Here is a 14,647-nt window from a genome sequence, read left to right on the forward strand (position 1 = left end):
CCTTCCTTAGAGTTCACCTCCCCAAGCAATATATGGTGACAGGTAAGTGCAGAAATGATCAATCTAAATCCAAACTACCTAAAACTGTCTAGTACTGTACAGCTCCCTACATATAAACCAAAAGAAGCAAAATAGAAAAAAAGAGGTGATGTAGAACACAATACTCCTATTTTCTTCACCAGGACTGCATTTTGAGACACCGCAAAAGGAAGGAGATTCACAGAAATAAGACAAACATGTCCTGGAAAACAATAATGATTTCTTTATTTTGATAACATCTTTTAAATACTCTTACAACAAAAACATCTCTGTACATAGAAGAGCAGGAATATATGCATATTAAAAGTAGTGACCAAGAGCCAGAAATATTTCTAGCCCTTTCTTTTGGTTTACCTAGGTTTTCTACTACTTTCATAGTGGCACAATACATCCTCATAGCAGACAATATTCTTTTCTTCACATGTTTTTTATTATCTATGCTGATGTAAAAGAAAAAAAAAAGGCAGCAAGCTGATACAAACTAGATACAGAGAACCCAAATCTGTTGTAGAGTATCCTTCCTTTCTTCATTAATCTGAGCAGCCTGGCACATCTTCTTTTCATAAAGTAAAATAAAATAACAAGCACAATGCTCTTCATACGGGATTAGTACAAGGCCAGCATTGTTTTTATTAAAAGGACAATGTACTCCCTTTTCCTGCTTACCAGGCTGGCCAAATTACTTCTTCCCCACCTTTTTTTAATCCTAAAAAGAAAACAATCCATTTCTTCCTGCTACTCCGCTATTCCTTACAAGTCCAAAAAACAAAGTGCACATGACTACAAAAGCAACATTTTCATTTAGGTTCCTTACAGTGTCCTGAAACTGCGTTTCTTATGTAAATTTAAGTTTTACTACGGTCTGCACAATACATTTGTTTTTCCTAGTTAACAGACATTAGTTTATCCCCTCTCTTGTAGCTTGGTGTAAAATTTGCACATATGTAGTTGTAAATAAAGTTAGTTCCAAAGCCTCCTTTAATCTTGCAAGCTGGTCATGTCCCTGAACTCCCATCAATGCTAAATGGAAGAACTGGCATTTATCACTTCATAGTTCAACAGTTCACCAGGCCTGCCTGCCTTTCATTTCTCTTTCACACAGAAGAAAATATGAAGGCAAAAGTAGGAGTGGCTGCTCAATATGCATCTAATGACATAAATGGAAAATAAAGTTGTCAGGCATTCTAATGCTGTCAGGTGCAGTGACAGCAATTAATACTTGTCATGTAATCAGAGTACTCCACCAATTGAAATATTTGCTCAAAATGCCGTACTAAAAATTTTGAAAAGCAAGCAGTTCTGACACCATTATCAGGAGAGCCAATTATATTACTCTCAAATGTACTAAGTGAAGAGTCAACAATACCTTTCTAACTCTTTTATCCAGGTTTCATGGGTTTAGAACAAGGCTAGTGTTCAAGAGAGGTACATTTCTTTCAATGCATTTTACTCGTTATTACAATGTTCAAGACATAACTGTTTTAAAACATAATAGTTAGAAATAGGCTTTAAAAAATGTAAATAGTAGTTAAACTCCACCAACTGACACCTCCATTATTTTCTAACTTTTAAGTTAGGTCTCTTTGTTGCTCAAACTCCAATTCTTCATGCTTTATCTCTAACACTTCCATGAAAATAATTCTTTCCTGCAGTCCTGAATGTGACAAGTCTTCCTGGGGTTTCTAAGATGCTTAAGGGAGGTGAGAAATTTCAAATTTGTTTCATTTTATTTTTCTGATGTTGTGTAAAATATTAAAGACCTGAAAATGGAACACTAAAAAAAAAAAAGACTTCTATAGCCAAGCAAAGGCAGAATCATCACATCTAATTTTAATTGTTATGCCAGAGAACACACTGTATCTTTATAAAAAGCCATAGGGCAGCCTATCTACCAAATCTGGGCAAACACAACCACGTACAGTCTGTACAAGTTACCTTCCAGTGCTGAGCATTTCTCACTCTCCAGTCCCTTCTGATTTAACAGCCACTCCAGGGATGTTTGGTGTCACCCTTTGGTTAAAGTATAAAGCACAAGCACCAGCAGTGGTGCAAAGGGTTTCAGAGGTGCAGGGTAAAACAACACCTCAGCTTTAACTGCCTGAAGTTCCCAGTCCCACGCTCACTGTGTCATTGTTTTGCTGCCCATCTGCTCTCTGCAACTCTTAACACTGGGATCCTATTTTTTATTGGTGGGTGGGAGGATGGATGGTGTGAATCACAAGCAACAAGGGATAGAAACACAAATTCCAAAACACTGCTTGTACCTCTTCAGTTTTTTTAGCTGTCAACTTCCCTGTACCATAATGACCTTCTCAGGATACACAGATATTTCTAAAGACCTGGAAAGCTTTTGCTCTTCTGGAGAAATATTTCCTAACATTTCGGTCGTTGCAGTCATGCAGGTGTCTCATGTGCTAAATTCTGCATCCTAGTCTGTATTCATCATGCCTTCCATCCTGCCATTGTTAATCATGTCTTTTATTTCCTTCTCAATAACAATTCTCATTTATCAATGCAAGCCTGCATTTACAAACTCCAGTACTTTGTGGAGGATTATTCTAAGGCACATGGTAAACCAGGCAAACAGTACTTTTCATGTAATAACTATTAAAGGACAACAACAATCATATGTCTTGAATTTTTACTAAAATAGTCTCCTTTGGGGAAAAACATTAAAATGTAAAAATATAACATTCTTCAGGATTACTTGAAAGTTATGCCTAATTATTAGCACAGTTATACTTTGCTTTTGTCAACATTTACCTAACTTGAATGACTAAATATAGTTTACAGAAACACAAGAAACACAGTTATTGACTGAATAACCTTTGAGAAGGTAGATCTTAAAAACAAGCACAAGTTAAGAAAATCTGAAAGTTTTCCAAGAAAAAAATGGAAGACCAGACTTGTTCTATCATTCATCTATATTGTCAGCATTCATACCAATTTTTTGAAACATAAGGCAGTTCAGGTGGTAATATATATAAATACATATTAAAGATTACATTCATTTTAGTAGGATAACCTAAGAACTGAAAATACTGTAAAAGGAAATTTACTGAGTCTGTAGTTAGACCTGTAAATTTGTCTATTTTCACATTAAGTATGCTTAAGAATATTCTGTCATTTACATTAATCTCAAACTTTCAATTTTAAGATGCATTTATAACTCTTAAAGTTTGAGAAACCAACAGAGATACTCCCACATACTAGAGTATTTCCAATTGAATTCACTAAGGCTACTCTCATTAATGTTATTAAACACAGGCTTATATAGTTGCAAGATAAAGTTACATTTTTCTTTTTTGCTACAAAGCTTCCATTCTCATTTAAAAAGCAACAAAACAGTCATAGGATCAGCTCTTAAGACTACCTGTGTAGCCTCCAGCAGTTTCTTAGAATACTTAAATATTGGGATATTTAGCAAGCCTAAATATCCACTGTGTCTTACACTTATTTGATTCAATAGTAATATGCCTACTCAAACTGCAAACCAAGGAGCGTATTTGTGCATTCAGCATGCTTTGAAGCCATCACAATCCAAAAACCTGTAGAACATCTCTCCTGGTCTCTTTGCTCTACAAGAGTATGTGCATGTTTCAGTACCATGCCAAAGAAAAACTGGCTGTGCTTCAGCCACTTCAGATCAAAGTTGTCCAAGGAACTTACAAGCTCTGTAAGTGATGCAAGTGATTTAGCAGATGAGTTTCCAATTCATCATAGAATCAGCATCCTGGAACCATTAGAAGACATTGCACTTCAGGAATTGCCTTTTTATTTATTTATTCACCAAAAGAGTTGAAGAGTTCCCCCAAGCACTTGGTGGCTGGCTCTTAATTTCACAGCACAGCCCAATCTGCCCCCTTTGGGCTCACACTCAGCTAAGCACAACCACACCAGTTCACAAGTGCAATTTCTAAGTCCTCACAGGCATCTGACTTAACATTTGATGTTGATGACAGATGTTATTGTAACTGCTTCCTTAAGGAAAAACAAATGGTTTGAGCAGATTTCAAATGAGGTCTATAAATGAAAGCCGAGGTACATCATGACTGCCAATACTCTGCCATCAAAAATAAACTTGCTTTACACAGCAAACTGTCTTCCAGAGAAGCCCCTGAGAGTACCCATTTCTACCACTATTATTGGACATAGGTCAAAAAAAAAGAACTGTGCTTTATTTACCAGGTCATATTTGTCCACTTATCTGAATTGTTCAAAGAACATAAGTGGTAAAAACTGTATTTCAGCAATATATTTTAAGGAAAAGAACACACTACAGAAAACTGCTTAAGTCAAAATCCTCACCATCACAGAAATCACAGGCCTGAGCTGTTTTATAAAGCAATTAAATAATTCAGACACTGCATGTGCCAAGAGATAATTAAATATATACATTAGCAGATTACCAGTAAATTAATTTTACTGACTATGAAAAGTGTTTAGATAACACTGAAAACTGAAGGAGCATCAACAAAATTTCCAACAGGACCCAATTCATATTTGACAAAGAAAAATGAGTTCCTGAGAATTCAGGTACTATGGCCTCCAAGTCTTGCAATGAAAGAATCCAAACACATACCAAATAGTGTAACCACAAATACAGATATATTAAACCTCCAAAAGGAATTGGAATGAAATGACCAAGATGTGTTCTGTAAACCTCTCAAAGTATGAAGAAGATTATGTCCCATTAGTCAGCATTCTAAGTGATCTGAACTATCCACTTGATGGGAAACTGCTCCACACGTTACCAATGCTCTGTGCAAAATGCACTTTTGGACTAAATTCAGAAATGGCAGAGACTTTTGTTACGTTTCTTTCACTTCCTTCAAAATAAATTGCACATTATATCCAACTGAGCAATCATTACAGACAGTGCTTTTTCTCCAGTGACTTCCCACCCCAACTCCACCATACTCTCAGAAACTACAGCACATCATTTTCACACATACCTACACAATATGTATTTATATATATGATTTTCATCAATCCTTTTACTCCATTCAGTGTCCCATGACATTTCTCACACAATGAGATAGATTCTAGAGTTAAATCACTTTGAAAAATCTCTCAGTTCTCAAATTTTGTAGAATTTAGCTGCTAGATTCTACATCTGCACTGTGACTTCAGTTAAGAGGAATAGGACAACAAGCAGGACAAACAGTGGGAAACATTAAAAAAAAAAAATCAAACAGTATTTGCTGAAAAGGGGGTATTTTAATTAAATAAAAAGTACATTGGTTATTAAGGAAGCCACATGGTAACTAGTCTAAAAAATTTCCAGTGAATGCCAGTCTGCAAGACTGTCTTAGAATAAGATAATCTAGAAAGCAAGTATCACCTTTCAAAAACCTGATCTTAAAACTTCACAAAAAAGCTCCAGCTTTGCTAAGCATCCAAAATGTCAAAGACTCCCACACATCCAATCACAACTTGAAACTCTGACATACACCTCAAATTCTTAAACACGTTCCTTCTGCTTTCTTAAAAGCACAGAAATTCAACTCTACACATCTCCCTCATTATTCTCATTTTAAAGTAAAGGGATTATAGTGACATACAACTCTGCCAACATGTAACCTGTTCATTGCAAACTTCACTTTTCTAATACCATGAAGGAATTGCAGGTTTCTGTGAATAGAAATGGGGTAACAGTAACGGAGCCTTATCCAGAGAAGTGCTAAAACATCTTTGCTCCTCCTCTCTCCTTTGGCAGAGCTCAGCACCTGACAGACTGTCTCTGAAAGGAGATGTGGCTGCTGTTCCTAATTGTTGCCATCATTCCAAAACAAAACCTGGCTACTTAAAATATTCCAAAGCTGGCAATCCAAAAGCCACTATCACTAAATAAATCATAAAACGCCCTGAGAGCAACAGCCAAGAAAGCAACAACAAAATTTAAATTCCACAACGCTAATTCATCAGACATCTACATTTTCTTATACAAACATTGGATATCCACACTTATAAGTTTCCTTGGACCTCCACAAATAATCAACTGCTGTTTTCCAAGGAAACAGGTTGGCTTTTTTTTTAAAATCTTGCATACAAGCAATAACAAACCAACATAAATCCATCTCACTCAATTTCAAAAAGATTGTAAAAGATTGTTTCTTTTTATAAAATACTTTACAACTTTAATAAGTGACTAATTAAGAACAAAATGCTCCAGAAAAAGATTTAACTGATGTTTCTACTGATATGCCTTTGTATTTTCTTAATGTGAAAGTATCACTCAGAAGAAGCAGCACTACACAGTTAATTTTCAGAATTTAGTTTCTGAGCTCTCCTTTGACCAACTATGACCCTCAAAAAGAAATCATAAAGTCATTTTACTTTCAAATAGCTCTTATCCTTTTGCCAGGACTTAGTAGAAAATGTAATCTAGTGTTAGTGTTGCAAAGTATAAATAAATTGAGGCAAGCTCATCATTGCTAAGTACATGAGATCATTCAAAAACCTAAGACTTAAATCACAAAAATATTTTAATACAATCCTAAACCAAAAAAATATAATATCACAGATCAGAGGGGTCACATTACAAAAATTTTATTAAAAAAAAAAAAAATCAGTATCACAGTAATATTTCCTAGGTGGATCTAAGATTCTCCATCTATATATATATATATATATCCCAGGCATTAAAAACTAAATTGAACAGATGATAACAAGTATATCATAGTGCATAAAAATATAAAAACAGTCTAAGAGATACAGGTGGGAGAACATACGTTGTCTTTAGAAGTGATACACAGGCTGGTTGCCTCACCCTCTTTGAGGGGTGAACAACCCACTCTTTTTTCTTAGTCATCCTTCAAAGGTCAGTAAGAATCATCTTTCTAAAGCAAAAGAAAAATATCACCTTGAGCATGCTTATACAAAAACACACATGCTAAATAGATAATTCCCTAAGTATCACATATATTTGACATTGTAAAATGGTTGAACGTGTTCTTTTGGTATTTGGCTGCTAAGAATATGGCCCACACCTTTCTACAGCCTTCAGAGCAGGCAAGGAACAGCAGGAGGGACCAGCATGGACCATGGATCTCACACTACCATCACCAGAATTTGACTACGACTAGATAAGAGGAGTTGAAGAACCACCCACAGGATAAGAGGTGGCAAGATGGGTCTCCTCCAAATGCTGCCAAACCACAGAAAAGAGGATAATGAGTATAAGTTCAAACATGTAGTTTCAACCTGACCTGGACAATCAAGCCCCAGGGACTGCCCTTATCTCAATAAACCTTTGGAAGAAGAAATTACGTTCCCCTCAGTCACTGGACAGAAAGCCTCTCCTTCCCAGATTGCTCTAGGAAAAGTGAAAATGCTAACTCACCTTGATGCCTTTGAAAGCCATTTTACACAGAGCTTTCAAACAAAAATAGCATTAGTGAAAAGGCATCTTTCAAGGCACTGAGGAGATGTGGAGTTACTTTCACACACAGCCCCTTAACACGGTCACCCACGAAGCCAAGGCTTGGACTGCAAGTTTCCTCCATCAAGAAACTAACAAAGCTTTTCCCACAGAAACATATTCCTTAAGGGAACTGGATTTACCATTACACGCTCTTCTTTCAGGGTCTGTTTCTGCACACGCTAAGGGCCTTTTTCCACCGCATATTCGGGGAAAGGAACAACCGGGGAACGCACTGCTCCAGCAGACGCGACCTGCGGGGATTGCGGCTGAGGGAGCTTCGCTTGCTTTGCTGCTGGTGGGGTTTTATGGCTGGTGTTTCCTTCACCTGCGCTGTGGGAGCGCTCGCCATCCCCCGCCCTTCCATGGGGAGAGTGCAAGGAAATCCTCCCGACAGAGGGATTGCTTTGGGGTCCCCGCGGGGACATGCAGCGCTGACACAGCCGCCTGCGGGGAGCCGGGCCGAGAAGGCGGCCGGGCTTCCTGAGCCCTCGCTGCCGAGCAGGGAGGCTGGGAGGACAGTCCCCGATGCCCCCGGGGCTGGGAAAGGGCCGCAGGACGGCTCCCCCCGCGCCCCCGATCCAGGATGCGGAGCTCTGCGATTCCCAGGGAAGGAAGGGAGCGAGGAGGGCGGCAGCGCATCTCCAGCATCTCTCCTCAGGGCAGGGCGGCGGGGCAGACACAGGGGATCTGCTCCATCCTCGGCTTGGCCACGGGGAAACCAAGTTCCAGGGGAGAAGCGACTTGATGGAGGGGAACCTCCCTCCCTTCCCCGCCCCCCGAGGAGGGGGAGCCGGAGCGGGGCCTGCGCCCGGCGCGGCCGCCGGGAAGGGGCCGCGTTCGCGGCGGCCGCCCTGGACACGCACGTGCGGCTGGGGCACGGAACGGAAATGAAAACAAACCCCGAACGGACAAACAGCTAAGTGAAAACCTCTGATTTAGAAAGCCGACCAGAAAACTAACCCTGACAAGTAGGGTTTGCCCTCCCCTTGGCTGCACTTATTGGCCGCGCTCGTGTGCAACGAGCTTCTATCTGCCAATGCCAGTGGTCGGCCGGCGTGTCCATCACCGGGGAAAGAGCAATTCGCCGCTAAGGGAGTAGATTCCCTTCCATCCATCACAAGGCTTAGCAGGTAGCCGCCTAGAAATCAATCATACACTAATAAAAAAAAAAATCCTTCTCCATCAAATTACTACTATAGTGCTGCCAGAAAAATAAGTATGTATCCTTGGTGAACACAGGCGTGGATTTTATCACATGCATCACATCCATCATTTGTCCAGCCTAAAATGTAATTATCTTAAAAAAAAAAAATAAACCATAGCATCATAAATGAGGGACCCCACTAAGTATCCAGTAATTATATAACTGAAAAATAATATCCTGTTACCTTCTGTTTCCATTTGCCAGCCACTAGAAGGGAACAAATCTCTCACCTTTTTCCTGACATGGTTTTTAAAACACCAAACATTATCCATTATTTAGGTATAAATCCAGGAATTTCCAAAGCTCATCAATTCTATTCTAGAAAACTTTAACAACAACAATAATATTTTTAAACACTAGGCACAAAAAGAAAAAAAATGAGAGTCTTATGGCTGCTTTTAATAGAAATTGCAAGAGAGGCTTCTGGTTGACGATGCTGTAAGGGAGAGGCACTCTGTTACCAGAATAAGATGTGCACTTGGTCCCATTTATTACAACGTATTTCCAAAGCAATATAAAAAGCCTATTCTGCAAATTCATCTCCAGATTCAGCTACCAGATAGTTGTAAAGAGCAATATACAGCAATTTCCTTAATCACAGTAAATTTACAGTCATGTATCCCAGCCATATTCTTGCTTAAGCTTCTCACCTTTCAAATCATTGCATCTGCCTTTCGTCCTCACATGGATTTTACAACATCACGTTTAGCTGACATCCCATTTGCGCGGAGGAAGGAGGCAGCAGGCAGAGCCGGAGCCGCGGAATACCTGCGAGGGGGTGACGAGAAGGAACCTGCTGCAGTCGGGGGAGGCTCGTGTGCCCCTGTCCCTCGTCTTTCTGTCCCTCAGCGAGTCTCCCTCAGTCAGCTGCGAGCCCGGCTGTCTGGGTTGCCAGTCCCTGACTCAACATTCCCAGCATTCCCGAGGAGCCGGGGCTCCAGCGGCGCGGCTCGGAGCCGCCGGGGGCGGCAGCAGCAGCAGCAGCACACGCACCGCAGCCCGTGATTCCTGCGAGCCTTTGGCTCCGTCCATTCATCGCCAGCCCGCGAGTTCCAGTCCCCACCCAGCGAGCGGCTGCGAGTGTGTTACTCATTGGGAAACAGCCTAAAAATACACCTATGTCTGCGTAAAGCTGCAGAGGCTAAATTGCTTTCTCGCCCCTGTTCACCGAAGGCCAGAAATGCTCAAAGGCAGGTGCTTCAGAACATGATGTCTAAAAAACCTTTAGTATATGGGTACATTTACATAAACGGAAAAAAAACCCAGAAATCTGAATCTGTGTTCTGGTTTAAATGTAAAAGAAATTAAGATGACATCCATATGTATCCGTATTTTTTTCAAAAGCAGTATGCAGGAAAAAACCCCACAGATTAGCTGCTGTGCAAAGCCTGAAAGCTTTTTTTCATAAGAAAACTGCATTAAAAATTATTTCAGAGATTTTATTGTTTGATATTAAGGGGAGCGAGAGAAACTTCTATAAACATCACTGGCTTCTCATCCTAAGAAAGGAGATTTTGTTCCTCTTCTATTTTTCCCTCTTCTCAACTTTTTTTTAGTTTAATTGCTCTGTATACAATTATAAGTGATCACCCTTGGTCTTTAACTTCAATGCACCCTCATACCTTACCCTACACAAAATCTCACAAACTTATTTTATCTGCCTCCTCTTGATCTCATTGCAATAACAATGATTTTAAGAACCACTTCAGATCTGTAGTTGCTTTATTATAATCTCTATTTTATTTCTCTCTTGCCCACATATACACCTATAAATACCACTGCTAAACATTATTGAGAAGAACAACTTTTATGAAATTACTGTTAAAAACTATGTCAAATCAAATTCATTTCAACCAATCAGGCTTAAAATTAGCATAATCCCTTCACTGCTGTATTTGAATTATCCACAGCCAGTTGAAATAATTGGCTGTCACAAACATTTATTTGGAGATGCTAGAATGCCATTCCCAGCAGGAGTATAGGGACACACTCACTGTACCCACCTACCTTAGCTATAACTGCAATAGAGGACAAATATTTTTTCTGAGTTCAAAGTAATGGAATAACCATGATTAAAATGCAAACTTCAATTGCTTTTAAACCTTATTACTTATTTGAATACATTTCTGTTAAAATAGTTACAAAACCATGAAAAATACGGACAGAGAAAATCTGTTCCTGGAGAAATTGACAAGAAGGGACATGGTTTTGTATACAAACAATTTCACTCAATCTGAAAAGCAAACAAAGTATTCCTCAAGAGTTAGCAAATCTGCATCTGTAAGAAAACAGATAAGCACTACAAAATGTGGGTCACTATACTGAATGCTTAAAAGCACAAAGTGTCCATTTTCAGCTTAGCCCTTAATTTGGATTCTGTGTGAAATAAGAATCTCTTACAGACCTGTCTCAATATTGCTAAATCCAGTTCTGTCTCAGTACTGTTAATGATGACAGGACTTTTGTTCTAAGTGGTGTCAGCTGCTGACAGTTTTTTAAACACCATGTCACACCATTCCTGTCTATATGAAAAGACAAAGAACATCATGTTCTGCCTTATCTTTTTTGTGACTCATTCACTGGCAAAGACTGAGGGCCTTGTGATAGCCAGCAAAAGCCAGAAGCATTCTGACAGAAGACCAGTAGCCTAAGAATCTTCTTTCCAAGGAATAATCACTGTGGGAAGACAGAGAGCTGCCATAAGGCTACAACAATATTGCAATGAATTAAGCTTGCTATCATTCAATAAACTTTGTAGCAGAATTCATCACAGCCCATCCCAGAGCAGCAGACCCTCTGCAGGGGACTGTCAGTGTTACCAGTGTCAAAGAACGGAATGTACCCACTATGGATAAAACCATTGTATAGCTTTGTGGGAAAAAACATTTTGCCAAATTGTACTCAAAAAGACTTGTTAGAGGAACGTGCAGTTTAAGAGAAGGGGGGAAAAGTAATCAGAATTTTACAGCTAATCTACTTATTGTATTAGTAGAAACAACATCCATGCAAAGACCCTCAGGGTCACATAATCCAAACCCTTCAATAATATTCATTCCTTACATTCTAGACAAGGCTGGAATCCAGATGCAAAGGGGAGGATAATAACAACAGTGTTTAGTTAAGGCTGACTTCTTTGCAGCTGATGAAAGTTCTCATTTCAGTCTAATCACAGGACCATCTGTGTTGTCCTTGGTGCCATGATGCAGGTGGGTGCCATTAAGCACAAAAAGAGTCAGATCATATGAGTAAACTACCACTTTTTTAATTGTAAGAGGTTCCCATTAACTACTAGACATATCTTTCAGCCAACTGTTAAGGAAAGCAGTCTGTTGTAAAACTTAAACCACTGTTTATATTATAAGGTGCCATGTGACACTGTCTAATGTTTGCACTTGTCAATCGTTTCTGTCTTCAAATAGATTTTTGGCTAGCACACTTCAGTTTATTTGTTTGCTACCTTAAAAATGCAGTATTTTCACAGTTCTTTCTGCTTTCACATCAGGAGCTGTGGAAACCCCACTGAAATTAATGGCAAAATTCTTTCTTATTTTAATGAGCCCACACATTAGGCCCTAACCAAGTAAAGTACATATGAAATACAGATTTTTCAAGTATCTTGTTTTCCTCAGTCTATGCTATACTGATTTTGGACAGAAGGGTATAAAACATACTTGTTACAACCATTCTGTTTACTTATTCTTAGTATAAATAATTCAAAATAACATATAATGTATAATGTATCAATGTTACTTATTGTCTTCAATTCCTGTGCATCCCTTCATCCTTCCCAATTCTTTCTTCTTCTCACCTGTGGTACTAAGACTTTAGCAGCTCCCTTTCATATTTTGGTGAAGATGGATGTTATTAAGGGCTTAATTTTTTTTTAAAAACAGAAATACAAATAGAAATTAATCTTAGTCCCTGCTGCATAATTCCTAGCAAGCAACTACAGGTGTGTGTTTTAAAAACCCAGGAAAATGCATTTCAGCTTTAGTCATTGAACCTGGCCCTGCTCTATTCCTCTGTGCTTCCCTAGTGCTACTTGATTTACACTGAAGGCTGCACAACTAAGAAAACCAAAAAATATTGCATTTACCATGACCTGGTGATCAGATTGTGGGTAAGCACTTGACACAAAAGAAACAAAAAGCTCCAAACAAACAAAATAATTGAAATAAACTTCAATTTTCTGTTGATTTCAGAATGAGGTCCTACCAGTCTAGTCCACAGAGGTTGTGCCCTTAACAGTCATTAAATTACAGACTGCTCTTCCTTTATCAGTTTATATATTCACCTACAAATACCTATCAAATTGAGTTACAAAATAGTTTCCACTACATGTTAAGCTTCTGTTTTTACTCTCCTCATAACAGATCACCCAAGTCTTGGTTTTAAAAATCATCACTATAATTTATTTGTTTTTAATTTACACAATCACATGCTTTACACAGGATGGAAAAGTGTTACTTGGATATACCTGAACACACAAGAGGCTATTAAGGAATTCATTATAATGTCTTATAATGCAAAAAAACAAACAAGGAAAATATACTCTTTTGTAATTGCATAATTTAGCAGTTTATTTTGTGCTACACAGCCAATCTATTCAGGGTAGAAATAAAGCATGGCACATGCTGTTAATATCATAGTTTCAAACAGAGAAAACATACTAAAATAATTTAATAGCAAAAATACCCATCTCACAGAAGTGCTCCAGCTTCTACTTCTCTGAATAGAGCTATTAATAGGCTTTTGCATCAACTCTACAATGTACTTCTGAGAGTTAAAAATATTTCTTAGGAAAATTCAAACTCCAGGGACTTCTAACACTAGTAAATGTAGCTTAAACATCTTGATTCAGTTTAACATTACAAATTTTATCAATGGTCCTTTATTTTCCTGGTTGGAAACACAGCATTACTGCTATTGTACATATAAATGTACACAGTGACTGCTAAAAAGAAATGCTGCTAAATAAGTACTGGCTAGTAAACTCTTGGATGCTGGTTTAGGTTTATTTAAAATCAGTTTAGATGCATCAGAACTAAAGTCCAACTGACTTTTCAGTAAGGATTAAGCTTTCAAACACCAACCTTACTCCTAAAAAGTGAGCCTAGATACTAAAATTTTACTTACAAGTGTCAACATGAGGCACTTCATCTGAAGGCAGCTGGGGTTCTCTTCTTAATTCTCCAGTTGCAGAAAACAGAAATCTCCTTCCCTACTTACAATCTCAGCCTCTACAGCAAAGTTGGTAGGTACAAACATTAGGATTACAGGACTATTTACCCCCAGCCCATCACCTTTTTCCAGCAGAGCTGCAGGGTAGTTAGTCAGTGAGGGAACCTTTTATTGGCAGCCCAATTTCCTCCAATTTTAAACAGCTGAGTACTGAAGCCTGAGGTATTGCCTTAATCACATTTACATGGTGGGAGGACTTGGGCAGGAACCAAACCTGAGCTGGGGGAGCTAAACTCCATCCACCAGAGCAGTCCCCAAATGGAACCAAATTTCTGCAGTGAGTAGGGCCCTATGAGATCAACCAAATTAAGCAACAATGTGAAAATAATTAAAAACAGTAGCCTTGTATGGCTACTTCAAAACTGACAATGAACCTACAGCTGCGTCCCTGCTTTTGTGCTCATTGTGGATTCTGTTGAGGAGCTGCTGTCCAACAGAATAACAAGAAATACAAAACACCTGACCTTGGATGGCAACTCCAGCTCCCACAAATGTTAGTTATTAGCTAATAACTGACATTCCATAGCAGGTGTGAGTGTCACACTACTGTTATGTTTATAATAAGGTGACTCGATAGTCTTTCATCTGTTATTCTATATAGACACACTGAAGACAATTTCTAGACGTTTTTAGAGGGTAACACATTATATCCACTTCATAATACTTCACAGGATTAGACAAAGTACACATTTATGGGGAATTAAGTGGATTTATTTTATATATTAATTTAAACAATT

At 38.6% G+C, this 14,647-nt stretch overlaps 1 protein-coding gene across 12 annotated transcripts in view; it reads right to left on the bottom strand.

The window, feature by feature from the left end:
* ERC2 (ELKS/RAB6-interacting/CAST family member 2) overlaps positions 1–14,231 on the bottom strand; it is a 419,948-nt gene extending 405,717 nt beyond the window's left edge. For 3 of the 12 annotated variants that reach the window (XR_011154642.1, XR_011154643.1, XM_069027749.1), the window contains exon 1: positions 13,806–14,231. The gene's annotated coding sequence lies outside the window, so the exon portion shown is untranslated. Of the gene's footprint in view, positions 1–9,319; positions 9,438–13,805 lie in introns of all 12 variants that reach the window. The other 9 variants (XM_069027752.1, XM_069027751.1, XM_069027753.1 and 6 more) reach the window with 7 other exon arrangements.
* Between the last annotated feature and the right edge of the window lie 416 nt (positions 14,232–14,647).

This window comes from Aphelocoma coerulescens, chromosome 12 (assembly GCF_041296385.1).
Source record: "Aphelocoma coerulescens isolate FSJ_1873_10779 chromosome 12, UR_Acoe_1.0, whole genome shotgun sequence".
NCBI lineage: Eukaryota > Metazoa > Chordata > Aves > Passeriformes > Corvidae > Aphelocoma > Aphelocoma coerulescens.